Source organism: Mustela nivalis, assembly GCF_964662115.1.
Source record: "Mustela nivalis genome assembly, chromosome: 2".
Lineage (NCBI taxonomy): Eukaryota > Metazoa > Chordata > Mammalia > Carnivora > Mustelidae > Mustela > Mustela nivalis.
In genome coordinates, this window is record NC_139021.1 from 153,740,213 (window position 1) to 153,755,439 (window position 15,227).

The following is a 15,227-nucleotide window of genomic DNA, read 5'->3' on the forward strand; positions in this document are numbered from 1 at the left end:
GCACTTCGGACAGTAGGATTTAGATTTGCTCTGTATAGCTCCAAAGAACAGAGCAGGGGTCAGTGGCTAGATTCTTGGACAGCAGACTTGACTTCTGAATGTGATGGAATTTTTAAAAATTGCCTTATTTTTTTAAAAGAGAATTTATTTTTAAGTAATCTCCATATGAAATGTGGGGGTCAGACTTACAACCCCAAGATCAAGAGTTGCATGCTCTATTGACCAAGCCAGCCAGGTACCCCCCCCAAAATTTGCCTTATCTTTTGGAAAAGGCATCATAAGCACATTGTACAAAATATAAAAGTGTTAATGCCAAGTAAGCATGTGAATCAGTAGAAATGTTTGCATATTGCTGGTGATCAGGAAAAGTACAGATGCTCTTGGGAAAGTTGATCATTTCTGTACTCGTTGGCCTAGCCCTCCACCTTGAAGGATTTAGCCCAGAGGAATTGTTATGCATCAGGAGATGTACACAAGAACGTTCCGGGAAGGAACATTGTGAGAGCATCAAAGTGGAAATGACCATGTCCACCAACAGGAGAATGGATAAATATAGTATTTTCATAAAATGGAATAATATATAGTGATGGAAGTAAAAAACCAGATATATGCAACAATATGGAAAACCTTAGAGCCTTAATGTTGATATGAAAAGAGTAAGTTATAGAAGATGGCACAAAGCATGATGAAGTTTTCATAAACCCCAAATCAAGCCAAATGAAACAATATATTGCTTAAAGCTGTATCTGTATGGTAAAATTATTCTTAAAAGATAGTGTAAGAGACAGCATTGTTCATAATGACCAAAAGAGAGAAACAGCCCAACAGTCTTTCAGCTTTGGTAAGTGATAAATATGGTATATCCTTTCAGCTGATAGGTAAAAAATATGGCACATCCATACAATGGAATATTATGGTAATAAAAGGAAGCAAAATATTGATACATGCAGCAACATGGATGAATTTTGAAAACTTTATGCCAAGTAGAGGAAGCCAGTTGCAGAGATGCCATTTGTTTGAAATTAATGAATAAATCCAGAGAGCGGGGAAGTAGATTGCTGGTTGCCTAAGGGCTGGGCTGGGGGCTTTTGGAGGGAATGAGGAGTGACTGTTAATGGGTGTAGGGCTTTTTTGGGGAGTGATGAAAATGTTTTAAAATCAAGTCTAGGAATATACAAAAACCATCAAATTGTACACTTTAAATGGGTGAATCATATGGTGTGTGAGTTATAGCTCAGTAAAGTTATAAAAAGTAGTAAGAGAGGGCGCCTGGGTGGCTCAGTGGGTTAAGCTGCTGCCTTCGGCTCAGGTCATGGTCCCAGGGTCCTGGGATTGAGTCCCACGTCGGGCTCTCTGCTCGGCAGGGAGCCTGCTTCCCTCTCTCTCTGCCTGCCTCTCCATCTACTTGTGATTTCTCTCTGTCAAATAAATAAATAAAATCTTTAAAAAAAAAAAAGTAGTAAGAGAATAATAGGCATGAAATTCAGGAAGGTGTTACTTGTGAGGAAAGAGAAAATGTACATAAGAATGGGGTAGAGAAAGAGCCCACAGGCAGCCTTAATGGTGCTGAAAATGTTCTAGTGGCAAGGTCCGTTCTCTGGGGGTATTTGTCTGCAACTATACTACACCGCCTGCATATACTTTGCATATATTATTCTTTAGATGTCAAACAATCCATAATAAATTTTTTTTTTAAAGATTTTATTTATTTATTTGACAGACATAGATCACGAGTAGGCAGAGAGGCAGGCAGAGATAGAGAGAGGAGGAAGCAGGCTCCCTGCTGAGCAGAGAGCCCGATGCGGGACTCGATCCCAGGACCCTGAGATCATGACCTGAGCCGAAGGCAGTGGCTTAACCCACTGAGCCACCCAGGCGCCCCATAATAAATTTTTAATCTAAAATGTACAGAAAGGCTTCAGTAAAACTAGGTCTTACTTGGCTTTGTTTGGAGCCAAGTAAGTTTGGAGGCAGCCACTATCATCTGTTTCTTCTGTGTCCTTCCAGAAAATAGGTGTGTTTACAAACATGATACATGGATACATCTCCAGAAGGGCCCACATGCTCTTCACACTGCTCGCACAGTTTCAGAGAAAAACTTGCAGAATTTTCGAAACCTGCATACAGAGTGGCCTTTGTTGTATGACTGGCTGGGAGGTGTTCAGTCCTACTGGGGAAACATGCACGTTCTGACTTTGCACTAGCCCTGGTTAGCCTTGCAGCTGGGTCCTTTGCTGCGTTCAGGCCTATGAAACAAAAGGTCCACCTCATCTAGAATGGTACCCCTCCATTATCCTGTATCCCCGACCCTCCATTACTTTACTTCCTAGCACAACCTGGCACAATATATATGCATTTGTTTTGTTGTCCGTCGTTCATCTCCCTCATTAAAAACCAAGCTCTATGACAGCAGGGACTTTGTTCCAATAGAGCTGGATTGCAAAACTTTGTATATAACGCTGCTCTGCATCTGGGCAAGTCTAGTGGTTGGATGAGTTTCTACAAGTGGAATTTCCAACTCCAAGGGTCCATACATTTTTGATTTGGAGAGATAATGCCAGCTTGGAGGGATCAGTAATGATGAGCAAAACTGAGCATAGTGGAAGAGGCTGTTCCCTGACACTAGTCATGCCTATTCAGTTCCTAGGCTTGTGTCTAGCTGTCAGTATTGTGGCCGCTGTTCCTTCTGCAAGTGGCAGACTGGGCTGTGTGATCTGCCCAGTCCTCGCAGATTCAGAACACAATGGTAAATGCCATCCTGTTCTTGGCTAAATGCCAGACATGTTTGCAACATGAAAATATAAATCTTAAAATGTTCCATCTTAGCTCTTATTTTTGAATTTTAAAAATTCACATTATAGTGTTTTGGGGAGACAGGAGGAAGGTTTGCTTTATATTTTTTGGAACTTTTTGAAGGTAGGTGGTATAAAACATTTAAAAAAGTGTCACACTTGTACCTTTTTTAAAAATGTGTGGTCAATTATTTGAACTTAATTTACAGAAATTAGTTTTTATATAATGATTAGGGGGTGGGGTGGGTCAAGAAATATTGTATAACTTATTTTTTTAAACTTTATTGGCTTCTTTTTTCCCCTTGTTGAGTCTAGTCAATAATCCACATTCTACAGCCACTCAAATGTCAAAATGTTTCAAAAACATTTAAAAAAATCAAGAAATGAATAGAAGCGTCCTTGTTCTTTAAATTATTTCTGTGTTACCCTGAACTGTAAGTGAACCCTCCTTGCTTATAAAAGAAGCAGCTGTTCATGCAATTGAAACCATGGTTCATTACCAGCTGACCTCGGATTCAGGAGTAAAACTTCCTCTATTTTACTACGACTATTCAGACAGGGACTGGAGATAAACAATAATCAAAATCAGGATGGAACTTGACTGGGAAACCCTCTATGTTCTTTGGCAGAATTATAGCAGCTCTTGGATTGCCAGGAGTGAGGCAATGTGAAATGACCCTCAAGCATTCCCTTCTGAAATGCAGTGGGTCCAGGCTGCAAGCTCCAAGCAGACAAAGGCTGATTGTAACGACTTCTTAAGCATATACTTATAGAAACATTAATTATCACCAACCCTATTTTAAACATTTATAGAGAGTCAAGATGAAAGGGCCCTTTTATATCCATTTTTATATTCCCCCTTACGAGAAAGTATGATTACAGAGTGTTGGTATTTTTTTTTCCCCCTCTCCTTGGAATTCTTATTTCTGGGTCTTATTCTTAAAATACTGAGTTTGGTTTGAGGCTTATGTGCTCACCATAGGAGACATGAGGAGATAGGAGCGAAAACCAGTGGGTAAGTGGTTGGGATCATGGAGGAGACACAATATGGGGTGGAAACGGCAGGCACCTAATGCGTGGAAATGACCCTTTTTTGAAAGGTAGAAGGCCAATCCTAGGCTGAAGTGGCTGAGGTCTAAAACAGTGGTTCTCAAACATTAGAGCTCATCAGAGCTGGGGTAGGGCTGCTTTGACAATGAACCTTAAGGGGTCCAGCCCCCCAGGGAATTTGATTCAGTATTTCTGAGTAGCATGTTAACTAGCGCTCCCGCTGATTTGGGTGTAAGGGGCTTGTGACCACACTTGGAGAGGAAACCGGCTTGAAGGTTAATTGTTCCCAGCACGTTCCTCAGAAGACCTGCAGTCATGGGTCTACTCTACATTTCTATCCTCTCTTTCTGGAATCCAGCCGTACTGTTTTCCTCCCCTATCTGCTCCATGGCATAGTGCATCATATGCTAAAAAGTTGGCTCCAAAAATGGTCTGCAGCAGGCTATGTTTAAGGGGTTTTTGACTGAGGCCATCCATGAAGAATGCTTCCACCTCTTGAAGTCAGTCATAATTCTTTATCGTCATAAAAAAGAAGAAGAAGAAGAAGAAGGGAGAAAGGGAAATTTCAGGCTGAGCTTTTCACTGACAGGGAGCAGATATCCTTGGCTGTAGAAGGCTGGGCTGAACATGGTTGGGTAACAGAAGAACTGGACTTGCCTGGCTGGGGTAGTAGTTCAGTAGGCACAGCGTAGAGAGGGGAGCCTATAGAACGAACCAGGCTGTTTGTCTGGAGAAGTCAGGAGGCTGCCCAAATTCCACTGAGCCTACAGAATGAGACTGAACTCTGCTCCAGTTTCCCAGTGCCCGCTCTTGCCCCCTCACCCTCCTCCTCCTCTGCTCCCGTCACCAGGCCAGGAGCACACATGGCTGTCAGTACTTCACCTTCTCATCCTCTGCTCTGGACACGTGAACACGCATGACTGGAAATCCCAAACAGGGTGTCAGGAGCCCAGGAATTAGCCATCCATTGGGTCTAGTCTTTCTTCTGTTCAGTTCCATAGTGTCTCAAAAGAGCCGCTGGACCAAGGCCAGCAGACACTTGCTCTTCTCCCTTTTCTGCCTCCAGCTTCCTGCTGCTGATGGGGGCTGTTCCGCCAGATAGGAACCTGTGATCTTTACTCTGAAACAGAGTTCTTTCCTGAGATTGCCAAAGCTGGTGGGGCTCCAACGGAGGACTGAGGGGACTGTTATTTATTAGGTACCTACTGTGCACCAGGTGTTTTGCATCTGTACCGCATTGGCCCCTAACAGTAACCCTGAAGGGTAAGCAGCATTCTAGTTATAAGTGGGGACCCAGAGGCTGAGGATTCTGTGGCTTGCCCAAGATCATACACATAGGGCTAGAATGTGTGAGGTAGAGATTGGGCTTTATGCTTTCTCTTTCTTGTTGCTTTGATGACTCGTCTAACTCTGAAGGATTTACTGTAGCTGCATTTTTATGTCCATTTAGGAATCAGTGTAGTGGAGAGGTTAGGAATTGGGCTCTGGAGACTGGCTCCCTGGGGTTCTACCACTCATTAGCTGTGTTCTGTTGCTCAGTGTTCTTGGGATAATGAGAATAATGATAATATACTACTTACCTCTTAGAGTTTCTCACCCTCTAAGAGGGGAATTCTAATATCGCTTAGCTCACCTCACATAATGTGAAGTCCAGGAGTGATATTGGACAAATAATTTGTAAACGATGTTTCTCTGTCCTCATCTGTGTATCCAGTATTTATCACAAGCCTGTCAGCTGATCAATCATTATTACCATGTCTAAGGTTCTGTAGGGGAACACATTTTTTTTTAATCTATGCCCCAAAGGTATTTATTGTCCAAGAATAGTAAGAATAATATTACTTAATATCTGTTCTGTACCAGGCATTTTATGTTTATTATCTCACTGGATTGGTATAATAGTTGTAATGAAGTGACTTATCAGCCTATTTCATACTTTATAAACCTCCTCACGGAGGCCAAGTAGCTTGTTCACCATCCAGGACAGACAGCTGTGGGTCAGTGCCAAAGCCAAGTCACACCCAGACTCTAATGCCAAAGACATTGCTCTTGATTGCTGGTCAAGGAGAGGAATGCATTTATCTGTGAAAGATCACCCACTAACTGAAGGTGGATGTGGAGCCATTGCTCCAGCCGGAATGATTGAAGAGGACTTTGTGGGGGCGTCTGGGTGGCTCAGTTGGTTAAGCGTCTGCCTTTGGCTTAGATCATGGTCCCAGGGTTCTAGGATCTAGCCCTGCATTGTAGGATTCTCTGCTCAGTGGGGAGCCTGCTTCTCTCTCTCCCTCTGCCCCTAGCTCACCCCCATGCTCACTCACATGCTCTCTCTCGCTCTCAAATAAATAACTTTTTTAAAAAAGATGACTTTGTGGAGGGGCAGGATGTAGGAAGGTTCTGCAGACTGAGGGGAGAGGGAAGCAGTTCATAGTGGGGAGTGGGTATCGGTGAGGAAGGTCAAGGACAAGGTAGACACTGAGGACAGTCACAGATGCCACTACCTCCCCTGATCCTCCCCACAGCTCCAGGAAGGAGGAGAGACAGAGATGATCTTTTCCATTTTGAAACAAAGGAAGCTGAGAGAGGTTATGTGACTTGCTCACCATTACCCACTTACTAAGTGATAGGAATAGGTCCTTAGGCTCCTGAACTCCTTCCATTTTACAAGCAGCAGGGGAGCACAGAAGTTATATGGGTAGAGTATGGGAGATGGGACACAGACCCTCTTGTCTGAGGTATGTGTTATTTTCATTATTTGTTAAAGAGCAGCATTCTTAACCTTTTCATGTGCCACAAGCTCCTTTGGCAGTCTGGTAAAGTCTGTGGATTACTTTGTCAATGATTTAAAAAATTTTTAATTAGGGCAAATACACATAAGATAAAGTTTATCACCTTAACCATTTATAAGGGCACAGTACAGTGGCGTCATGTATGTTCACACTGCTGTGCAGCTATCCACAGAACTCTTTTTATCTTGCAAAACTGAAACTCTTTATATATTAAACACTAATTCCCCAATCCCTCCTTTCCTAGCCCCTGATAACCACCATTCTACTTTCTATCTCTATGAATTTGTCTACTCTAGGTACCTCATATAAATGGAAACTGTTGGGCTGGCAGGAAGGGCTACTAAAGATGGTGGAAGTTCCCGCCACAAGACCTGCGCTCGGACAGGAGAACAAAGGACCAAGATGGCGAAAGTTCCCGCCATAAGACCTGCGCTCGGACAGGAGAACAAAGGCCCAAGCAGGAATCTGAGACCCCCGCCCCGGGCTCCTGTGGACCAATGGGATCCCGATGAGCAGGCGGGATATCCAAATAAGGAAAACTTGCCAAAAGACCCCTGAGCTTTCCCCAAGACCCCTTAAAAGCCCCCTCCTCCCTGCCTTGGGCGCGACTTCCCCCACTCTGCTTTCCAGAGTTGTGGAACCTCGCCGGAGGGTGCCCACCTCCTCCCGGTGCAACTTTCTTGGCTCCCCTTCACCTGGGCCCTGAAACTTCACCGGAGAGAAACTTTAATAAACCTTGCCTTACACCACTTTGCGTGGTGTTGTGTTTATTTCGTCGGAAAACTTTACATTTGGTGCCGAAACCCGGGAAGGAGTTTGAGCCCCCACCCCAGTGGGGAGACTCTCTCCTTTCCCTAGCCGGACCAAGCCGTGGTGAGTTTCCCTGATTCTGCGCCCCCTTCCGGAAAGCCCTGCCCTAATCGCGGCCACGTCAGGGTGACCCCGCCGGTCACCAGGTGACCTCCGTGACTCCAAGAGGCTGGGAGACGTCCCAACCTCTACCGCAGTCTACACAGTTTTTCCTCAACCCAGTGGTGGATGAGGGGACGCCTTCCTCCAGCCCTCGGGTTGCCTGGCAACGAATCATGGGGACCTCCCAATCCAAATTCGACTCTAAAACACCCCTAGGGTGCCTGCTGGCCAATCTTAAGACCCTGGAACTGGACCAGGACTTGCGTAGGCGATGTCTCATACATTATTGTACCGTCGCTTGGCTGCAAAACCAATTAGACAATCGATCCCAGTGGCCTCCGGAAGGCACATTTGACTATCAGATTCTCATGGACCTAGGCAATTTCTGCAAACGCCAGGGCAAATGGGTCGAGGTCCCTTATGTCCAGGCTTTCTGGACCCTGCGCTCTCGCCCCTCCCTCTGCTCTCACTGCTCCACCTCTCAGGTCCTCTTGGCCCGCTCCCCTCCCCCTACCCTGCCACCCACTGCTCCCAAAGACCTGGACCTCTCCTCCCCGTCTCTCCTCTCTGATTCTCCCCTCTCTGAACCTCCGGAGAGCTTCACCCACCCACCGACAAGAGGGGCCCCGGCTCCTCTTCCTCCTCCTCCTTACCGCGATCCCCCACCCTAAGGCCCCTCTCTCCCTACGTCCCCTAACCCCCCTGCTCCAACCACCCCCTTTTGGTCCCTTCCACCTCTTCCACCCCTTCTACCTCGACTCCCGTCTCATCCCCTCAACCCCCAAAACCTGAGTCTGCTCCTGATGCGGCCCGCCCGGAACCTTCCCTTACGTCCCCTCCAGCCTCCCCTCCCATCTCCACCCGCACTAGGGCTAGGAAACCCTCCCCTGAGTTAGTCTGCCCCCTAAGGGAGGCTGCTGGAGCTGAGGGAGTTGTTTGAGTCCATGCGCCCTTCTCTCTACAGTACCTTTCCCAAATTGAGAAACGTTTGGGCTCCTTTTCGGTCAGTCCTGATAACTATATTAAAGAATTCCAATATCTAGCCCAAGCCTATGACCTCACCTGGCATGATGTACATGTGGTCCAGACCACCACCCTCACCACAGAGGAGAGGGAACACATCCAGGCTGCTGCCCGGGAGCACGCAGATCAGGTCCATCTCACTGATGCTGCCATGCCAGTTGGAGCCCAGGCGGTCCCAGCTGTAGAACCAGGTTGGGATTATCAGGATGGCCAAGATGGCCGCCGGCGCTGCGACCGCATGGTCCAATGTCTCATAGCCGGCATGCGGGCAGCCTCTAATAAGGCCATTAATTACGACAAGATTAGGGAGATTGTCCAGGCCCCTGACGAAAACCCTGCTATGTTTCTTAACCGATTGACCGAGGCCTTAACCCAGTAAGGCCTTGGACCCTGCCTCTCCTGTGGGGGCCACGGTACTGGCTACTCATTTTATCTCTCAATCAGTGCCGGATATATGGAGAAAGTTAAAGAAGGCTGAGGAGGGCCCTCAGACCCCCATTTCTCACTTGGTGAAAATGGCATTTAAGGTTTTTAATTCCCGTGAGGAGGCGGCTGAGCTTAAACGACAAACCAGACTCCAGCAAAAGGTTCAGTTGCAGACCCAAACCTTGGCAGCAGCCCTGCGGCCGGCTGGCTCCGGGAGCCAGCAGAGAGGGGCAACCAACCGCACCCCCCCGAGGGCCTGTTTCAAATGCGGGGCCGAGGGACATTGGGCTCGCCAGTGCCCCAATCCAAAGCCATCAACTCGGCCTTGCCCTCAATGCCATTTGATGGGCCATTGGAAATCCGACTGCCCTAACCTCGGGGTATCTTCTGTGCCTCAACGTGGGGGACCCCCCCGAGACAGTAAGTCCGGCCTTTTAACTGCTTGGATTGGAGGACGACTGATGAAGCCCAGACTCGGCCACCCCTCTCACCCAGGCCGAGCCCAGGGTTACGCTCCAGGTAGAGGGTAAGTCCATCTCTTTTTTGCTGGACACAGGGGCTACCTACTCTGTTCTGCCTTCCTACTCGGGACTTACTCGAACCTCACCAATTACTGTTATGGGGATCAATGGGACCTCCTCCAATCCTAGGATGACCCTTCCCCTTACCTGTAGCCTGGATGGGTTCCCCTTCTCCCACTTGTTCCTAGTCATTTCTTCCTGCCCGGTCCCTCTACTGGGTAGGGACATTCTCCAGAAACTGAGGGCAACTATCGTCTCTCTCCTTCTTCTCCTCCCTCCACCTCCACCCGTCTCATCCTACACTTCTCCACTCCCTCGATCCCCGCTCCAGATGACCTACCTACTGTAGACCCTCAGGTATGGGACATCTCAGAGCCCATCATCACTTCCCACCTTACCCCGGTTAAAGTACAGCTTAAGGATAACTCTAAATTTCCCTCTCGGGCTCAGTTTCCTATTTCCTTAGCCCACCACCGGGGCCTGAAACCCATCATAGAACGGCTTAAACGTTAGGGACTCCTGATCCCCATCAGTTCTCCCTGTAACACCCCTATCCTCCCAGTACGAAAGCCCTCAGGGGCTTATCGACTGGTACAAGACCTTAGGCTTATTAACGAGGCCGTGGTCCTCCTCCACCCAGTTGTTCCTAACCCCTACACACTATTGTCTTGCGTTCCCCCAAATACCTCCCACTTTACTGTACTGGGCCTAAAAGACGCCTTTTTCACTATCCCCCTGCACCCTGATTCTTATTTTCTCTTTGCCTTCACCTGGGAGGATCCCGACACACACGTTTCTGGACAACTAACTTGGACTGTCCTACCCCAGGGGTTCAGGGATAGCCCCCACATTTTCGGCCAGGCCTCGACTACAGATTTACAGCAGTGTGCCCTTAAGGCCAGCACTCTACTACAATATGTGGATGACCTCTTCCTCTATAGCCCCTCCCTCTCGGTCTCCCAAGACGACACTTCCACCCTACTTAATTTCCTGGGGGCCAAGGAATATCGAGTCACCCCCTCTAAGGCCCAATTGTGTGCCCCTTCGGTCACCTATCTGGGCATACTTCTGACTCCCACTTCTAAGTCCCTTACTGGGGACCACATAAGACTCCTCCAAGAACTCCAACCTCCCCAAACGGCAGATGAAATACTATCTTTTCTTGGGTTGGTCGGGTTCTTTAGACATTGGATTCCAAATTTCTCTATCCTGGCCCGTCCTCTGTACCAGGCAGCTAAAGAGACCCCCCAGGGTCCCCTGACTGATCCCACTGCAATCCGCCAGTCATTCCTTAAGCTGAGAGGCCGCCTTACCACCGGGCCAGTTTTAGCCCTACCTGATCTCTCTAAACCGTTCCATCTCTACACCAATGAGCGCTCCGGCTGGGCCACCGGCCTCCTAACACAACAGGTGGGGCCTATGCATAGGGCTATAGCCTACCTATCCAAGCAACTGGATGCCACCGCCCAGGGATGGCAACCTTGCCTCAGGGCCCTAGCGGCAGCCGCTTCTCTTACAAAGGAAGCCCTTAAACTTACCTTAGGGCAGCCTATCACGGTCTACTCTCCCCACCGACTCACAGACCTCCTTAGCCACCAATCTCTGGCCCATCTGACTCCTTCTTGTCTCCAGCTATTCCATCTGCTGTTCCTAGAAAACTCTCATATCTCTCTCTCTACCGCCCCCTGCTTAAACCCCGTGACTTTACTGCCTATACCCTCACCCACCCCGGAACCTGTTCACTCCTGCCTACAACTTATAGAAGACCTCACTCCTCCCCATCCCGGTCTCTCTGATCAACCACTATCCAACCCTGACCGCGTGTTCTTTGTAGATGGCAGCTCCCTCCTGGCCTCAGATGGCCAGAGGCACGCTGCTTATGCTGTGGTCACTATGGATGCGGTATTAGAGACAGCTCCCCTCCCAATCGGAACCACGTCCCAGAAGGCTGAACTCGTAGGTCTCACCAGGGCATTACACCTGTCGAAGGGACAACGAGTCACCATTTACACTGACTCTAAATATGCCTACCTCATAACTCACACACACTCTGCTCTTTGGCAAGAACGGGAGTTCCTAACTACCAAGGGCACCCCTATAGTTAATGGGCCCCTCATTGCCAAGTTGCTTGAGGCCCTTAGTCTGCCCACTGAGGTAGCAATTGTCCACTGTCGAGGCCACCAAACAACCAGGGATCTGGTCTCCCTAGGCAACAACAGGGCAGACTCAGTGGCCAGACAAACGGCCCTAAATACCCCTGCGTCTCCTATCCTCTTTCTTAACACCCCTCACCAGCCTTCCTACTCTACAGAGGAAACACAAGCCCTCCAGGCCCAGGGAGGAAAAATTGGAGATAAGGGATCTACATTCAGGACAGGATTGCCCTGCCAGGCAATCTGGCGCACACCCTAATTACTGACATCCACCGATCCCTCCATATTGGCCCAAAGGCTCTCCACCAATTTCTTCAGCCATTGTTCTATCATGCTTCCTTATCTAAAGTAATTGAAGTTGTCCACAGGGCTTGCAAGACCTGTTCCGCTGTGAATTCACAAGGAGGAATCCGCAGGCCAGGGCCTAACCATCAGCTCCGAGGCCATGAGCCAGGAAGACTGGCAACTGGACTTCACTCACATGCCTCACATGCCTCACCATAAAACCTTTCGCTACCTATTAACCTTGGTTGATATGTTCACAGGTTGGATCAAGGCATACCCCACGGCTCGGGAAACAGCAGACATAGTAGCTACAATACTCATCGAGCACATCATCCCGAGGTTTGGATTGCCCCGGACCCTCCAGTCAGACAATGAACCTGCCTTCATCTCCAGTGTAACCCAACAGGTAGCGGAGAGCCTCAACATAACCTGGAAACTTCACATCCCATACCACCCACAGTCATCAGGTAAGGTAGAGAAGGCCAACGGGCTGCTCAAAGCCCAACTCACCAAACTTACCCTAGAGACCTGTCTTTTCTGGCCCACACTTCTGCCCCTGGCTCTCATCAGACTCCGGGCTACGCCCCGCGGGCCTTCGGGCTTAAGCCCATTCGAATTACTGTACGGCCGGCCCTTTCTTATAAATCATAGCCTTCCGGCCATTTCGCCACCTCTTTTATCCTATCTACCTTACCTTACTCTCCTCCGAGCTCTCTTAAGGGCTCACGCCGACCTGTCATCCTAGCCCCTAGCGACCATGCTTCCGAAGGGGGTATACGAGATCTATCCCCTGGGGACCAGGTCCTCCTCAAAAGCTTGCGGCCAGACTCCTTACAAACTCGGTGGACTGGGCCTTATACAGTCGTCCTTACCACCCCAACTGCTGCGAAACTGTTGGGGCACTCTGCATGGGTACATATCAACAATCTCAAACGGGCACCCACAGAGACTAATTGGACTTCCCAGATGGCAGCCCCCACCAAACTCCGCTTGGTTAGGGCCCCTTCTCATATTCCTTCTAATCCAGACAAGCCAGGCGGAATCATGTGAGTCTAGCTGCATGAGGGGTTCAGGTACTTCTCGCTATTTTTCAGCCTTTACTTATATGCCTGCAACCTGCTCCCGGGGAAAGGAACCGACAACCTGTATGTATGACCAGAAAACCTATTGGGTCTCTGACCTTGTGACAGCCAAACGAGGTGTTGCCCCCTGCAACATCTACCCCAGGTCTGGAAAAGTTTGCTGGACTTATCTGGGTCAGGTCGGCCTCTCCGATGGGGGGGGTCCAGGACCAGGCTAGCCGTGAGCACATTAAAACAGCAGTCACGGACCTGACTAAACGACTCCAACCCCCCAACAACCTGGTCTATAAGGGCATTAATCTCGGTAGCATCCAAAAATCCCCTACCACTGAACAACTGACAGTGGCCCTCCTGAACTCTAGTTACAACCTATGGCAAAATGTGTCGAAAAACGGTGACAGTGACTGCTGGATCTGTTTCCCTTTTTCAACACATTCTAACATTGTAGGGATACCCCTCCCTATGGATTGGCCACTCCTCCACGACCACAAATAGTATGGTTCATATTGGCCCCATTGGGGAAAACATACCTATTATTAATGTGTCCTCCCCCCTTACCACAGCAGCTGCCAACATCACTAACTCCTCCCTCCTGTACTGTACTCCCTCGGGAATATTTCTCTCGTGCCCTCAGGGAATCTATCGCTGCCTGACCACTAATGACTCCCTGGGCTGTATATTCATCCTACTATCTCCTTCTACCACCATTTACTCTGAATCCCAGCTGCTGTCCATCCTATTCCCCCAACACTGTGAAGAAAGGGCCGCCTTCCTCCCATTCATAATAGGGGCAGGAGTAGCCATAGGGGTGGCAACTGGAACAGCAGGGATAAGAACCTCCATAGACTTAATTACAGACTCTCCCAAGCCCTGAATGATGATATGGAACGGGTTGCTGACTCCCTCACAGCCCTACAGATGCAAGTCACCAGCCTGGCAGCCTAAGCTCTATAGAACCGATGGGCCTTAGACCTTCTGACCGCTGAAAAAGGGGGCACCTGCCTATTCTTAAATGAAGAATGTTGTTACTTTGTTAACCAATCAGGTATAGTTACTTCCAAGGTCAAAGAACTCAGGGATCGGATCAAAGCACGGCAGCAAGACACGTCCTCCTGGGGCCTGGACCCCTACAACTGGGTAACCTGGCTGCTCCCTCTGGCCGGACCTGTATGCATAATCCTCCTTCTAATCTCAGTTGCTCCCCGTCTTTTCCCGTACTTGCAGGGTCACCTACAAGAACTTGCCCGAGTATCCGTCAATCAACTCCTCCTCCAGCCCTACTCTCACCTGCCCACTTCCAACTACCCCTATGATGACGCCCCCTGTCAGCAGGAAGTAGCCAGAAACGAGTAGACACCCCTGACACCATTATATTAAGCAAAAGGTCGGAATGTTGGGCTGGCAGGAAGGGCTACTAAAGATGGTGGAAGTTCCCGCCACAAGACCTGCGCTCGGACAGGAGAACAAAGGCCCAAGCAGGAATCTGAGACCCCCGCCCCAGGCTCCTGTGGACCAATGGGATCCCGATGAGCAGGCGGGATATCCAAATAAGGGAAACTTGCCAAAAGACCCCTGAGCTTTCCCCAAGACCCCTTAAAAGCCCCCTCCTCCCTGCCTTGGGCGCGACTTCCCCCACTCTGCTTTCCAGAGTTGCAGAACCTCGCTGGAGGGTGCCCACCTCCTCCCGGTGCAACTTTCTTGGCTTCCCTTCACCTGGGCCCTGAAACTTCACCGGAGAGAACCTTTAATAAACCTTGCCTTACACCCACTTTGCCTGGTGTTGTGTTTATTTCGTCGGAAAACTTTACAGAAACATACAGTATTGGTCCTTTTGTGACTGTTTTTTTACTTGGCATAATGTCCTCAGGGTTCATCCATGATGTAGTGTGTGTCAAACATTGCTTCTTTTTCAAGGCTGAATAGTATTTTGTTGTATGTATGTACCACGTTGTGTTTATTCATCTGTCAGTGGATACTTGGGCTACCTCTACCTTTTGACTATTGCAAATGATGCGCCAAATAATGTTTTAAAATGCACGAAATTATATATATGTGTGTGTGTGTGTGTGTGTGTGTATTAGATATAACATGATCACAAAGGAAACCAATTATATTGATATAAAATTATCAGTGTATATTTTAAAAGCAAATTGTGACCTAGAAATGCATGAGCTCCTTTACTAATACAGTAAATAAG

At 48.4% G+C, this 15,227-nt stretch overlaps 1 long non-coding RNA gene across 1 annotated transcript in view; it reads left to right on the forward strand.

The window, feature by feature from the left end:
- LOC309860229 overlaps positions 1 to 14,798 on the forward strand; it is a 58,835-nt gene extending 44,037 nt beyond the window's left edge. Inside the window, exons 3-4 of the long non-coding RNA XR_014309269.1 lie at positions 12,209 to 12,415; positions 14,255 to 14,798. This is a non-coding gene — a long non-coding RNA (uncharacterized lncRNA). The remainder of the gene's footprint in view (positions 1 to 12,208; positions 12,416 to 14,254) is intronic.
- Positions 14,799 to 15,227: the final 429 nt, after the last annotated feature.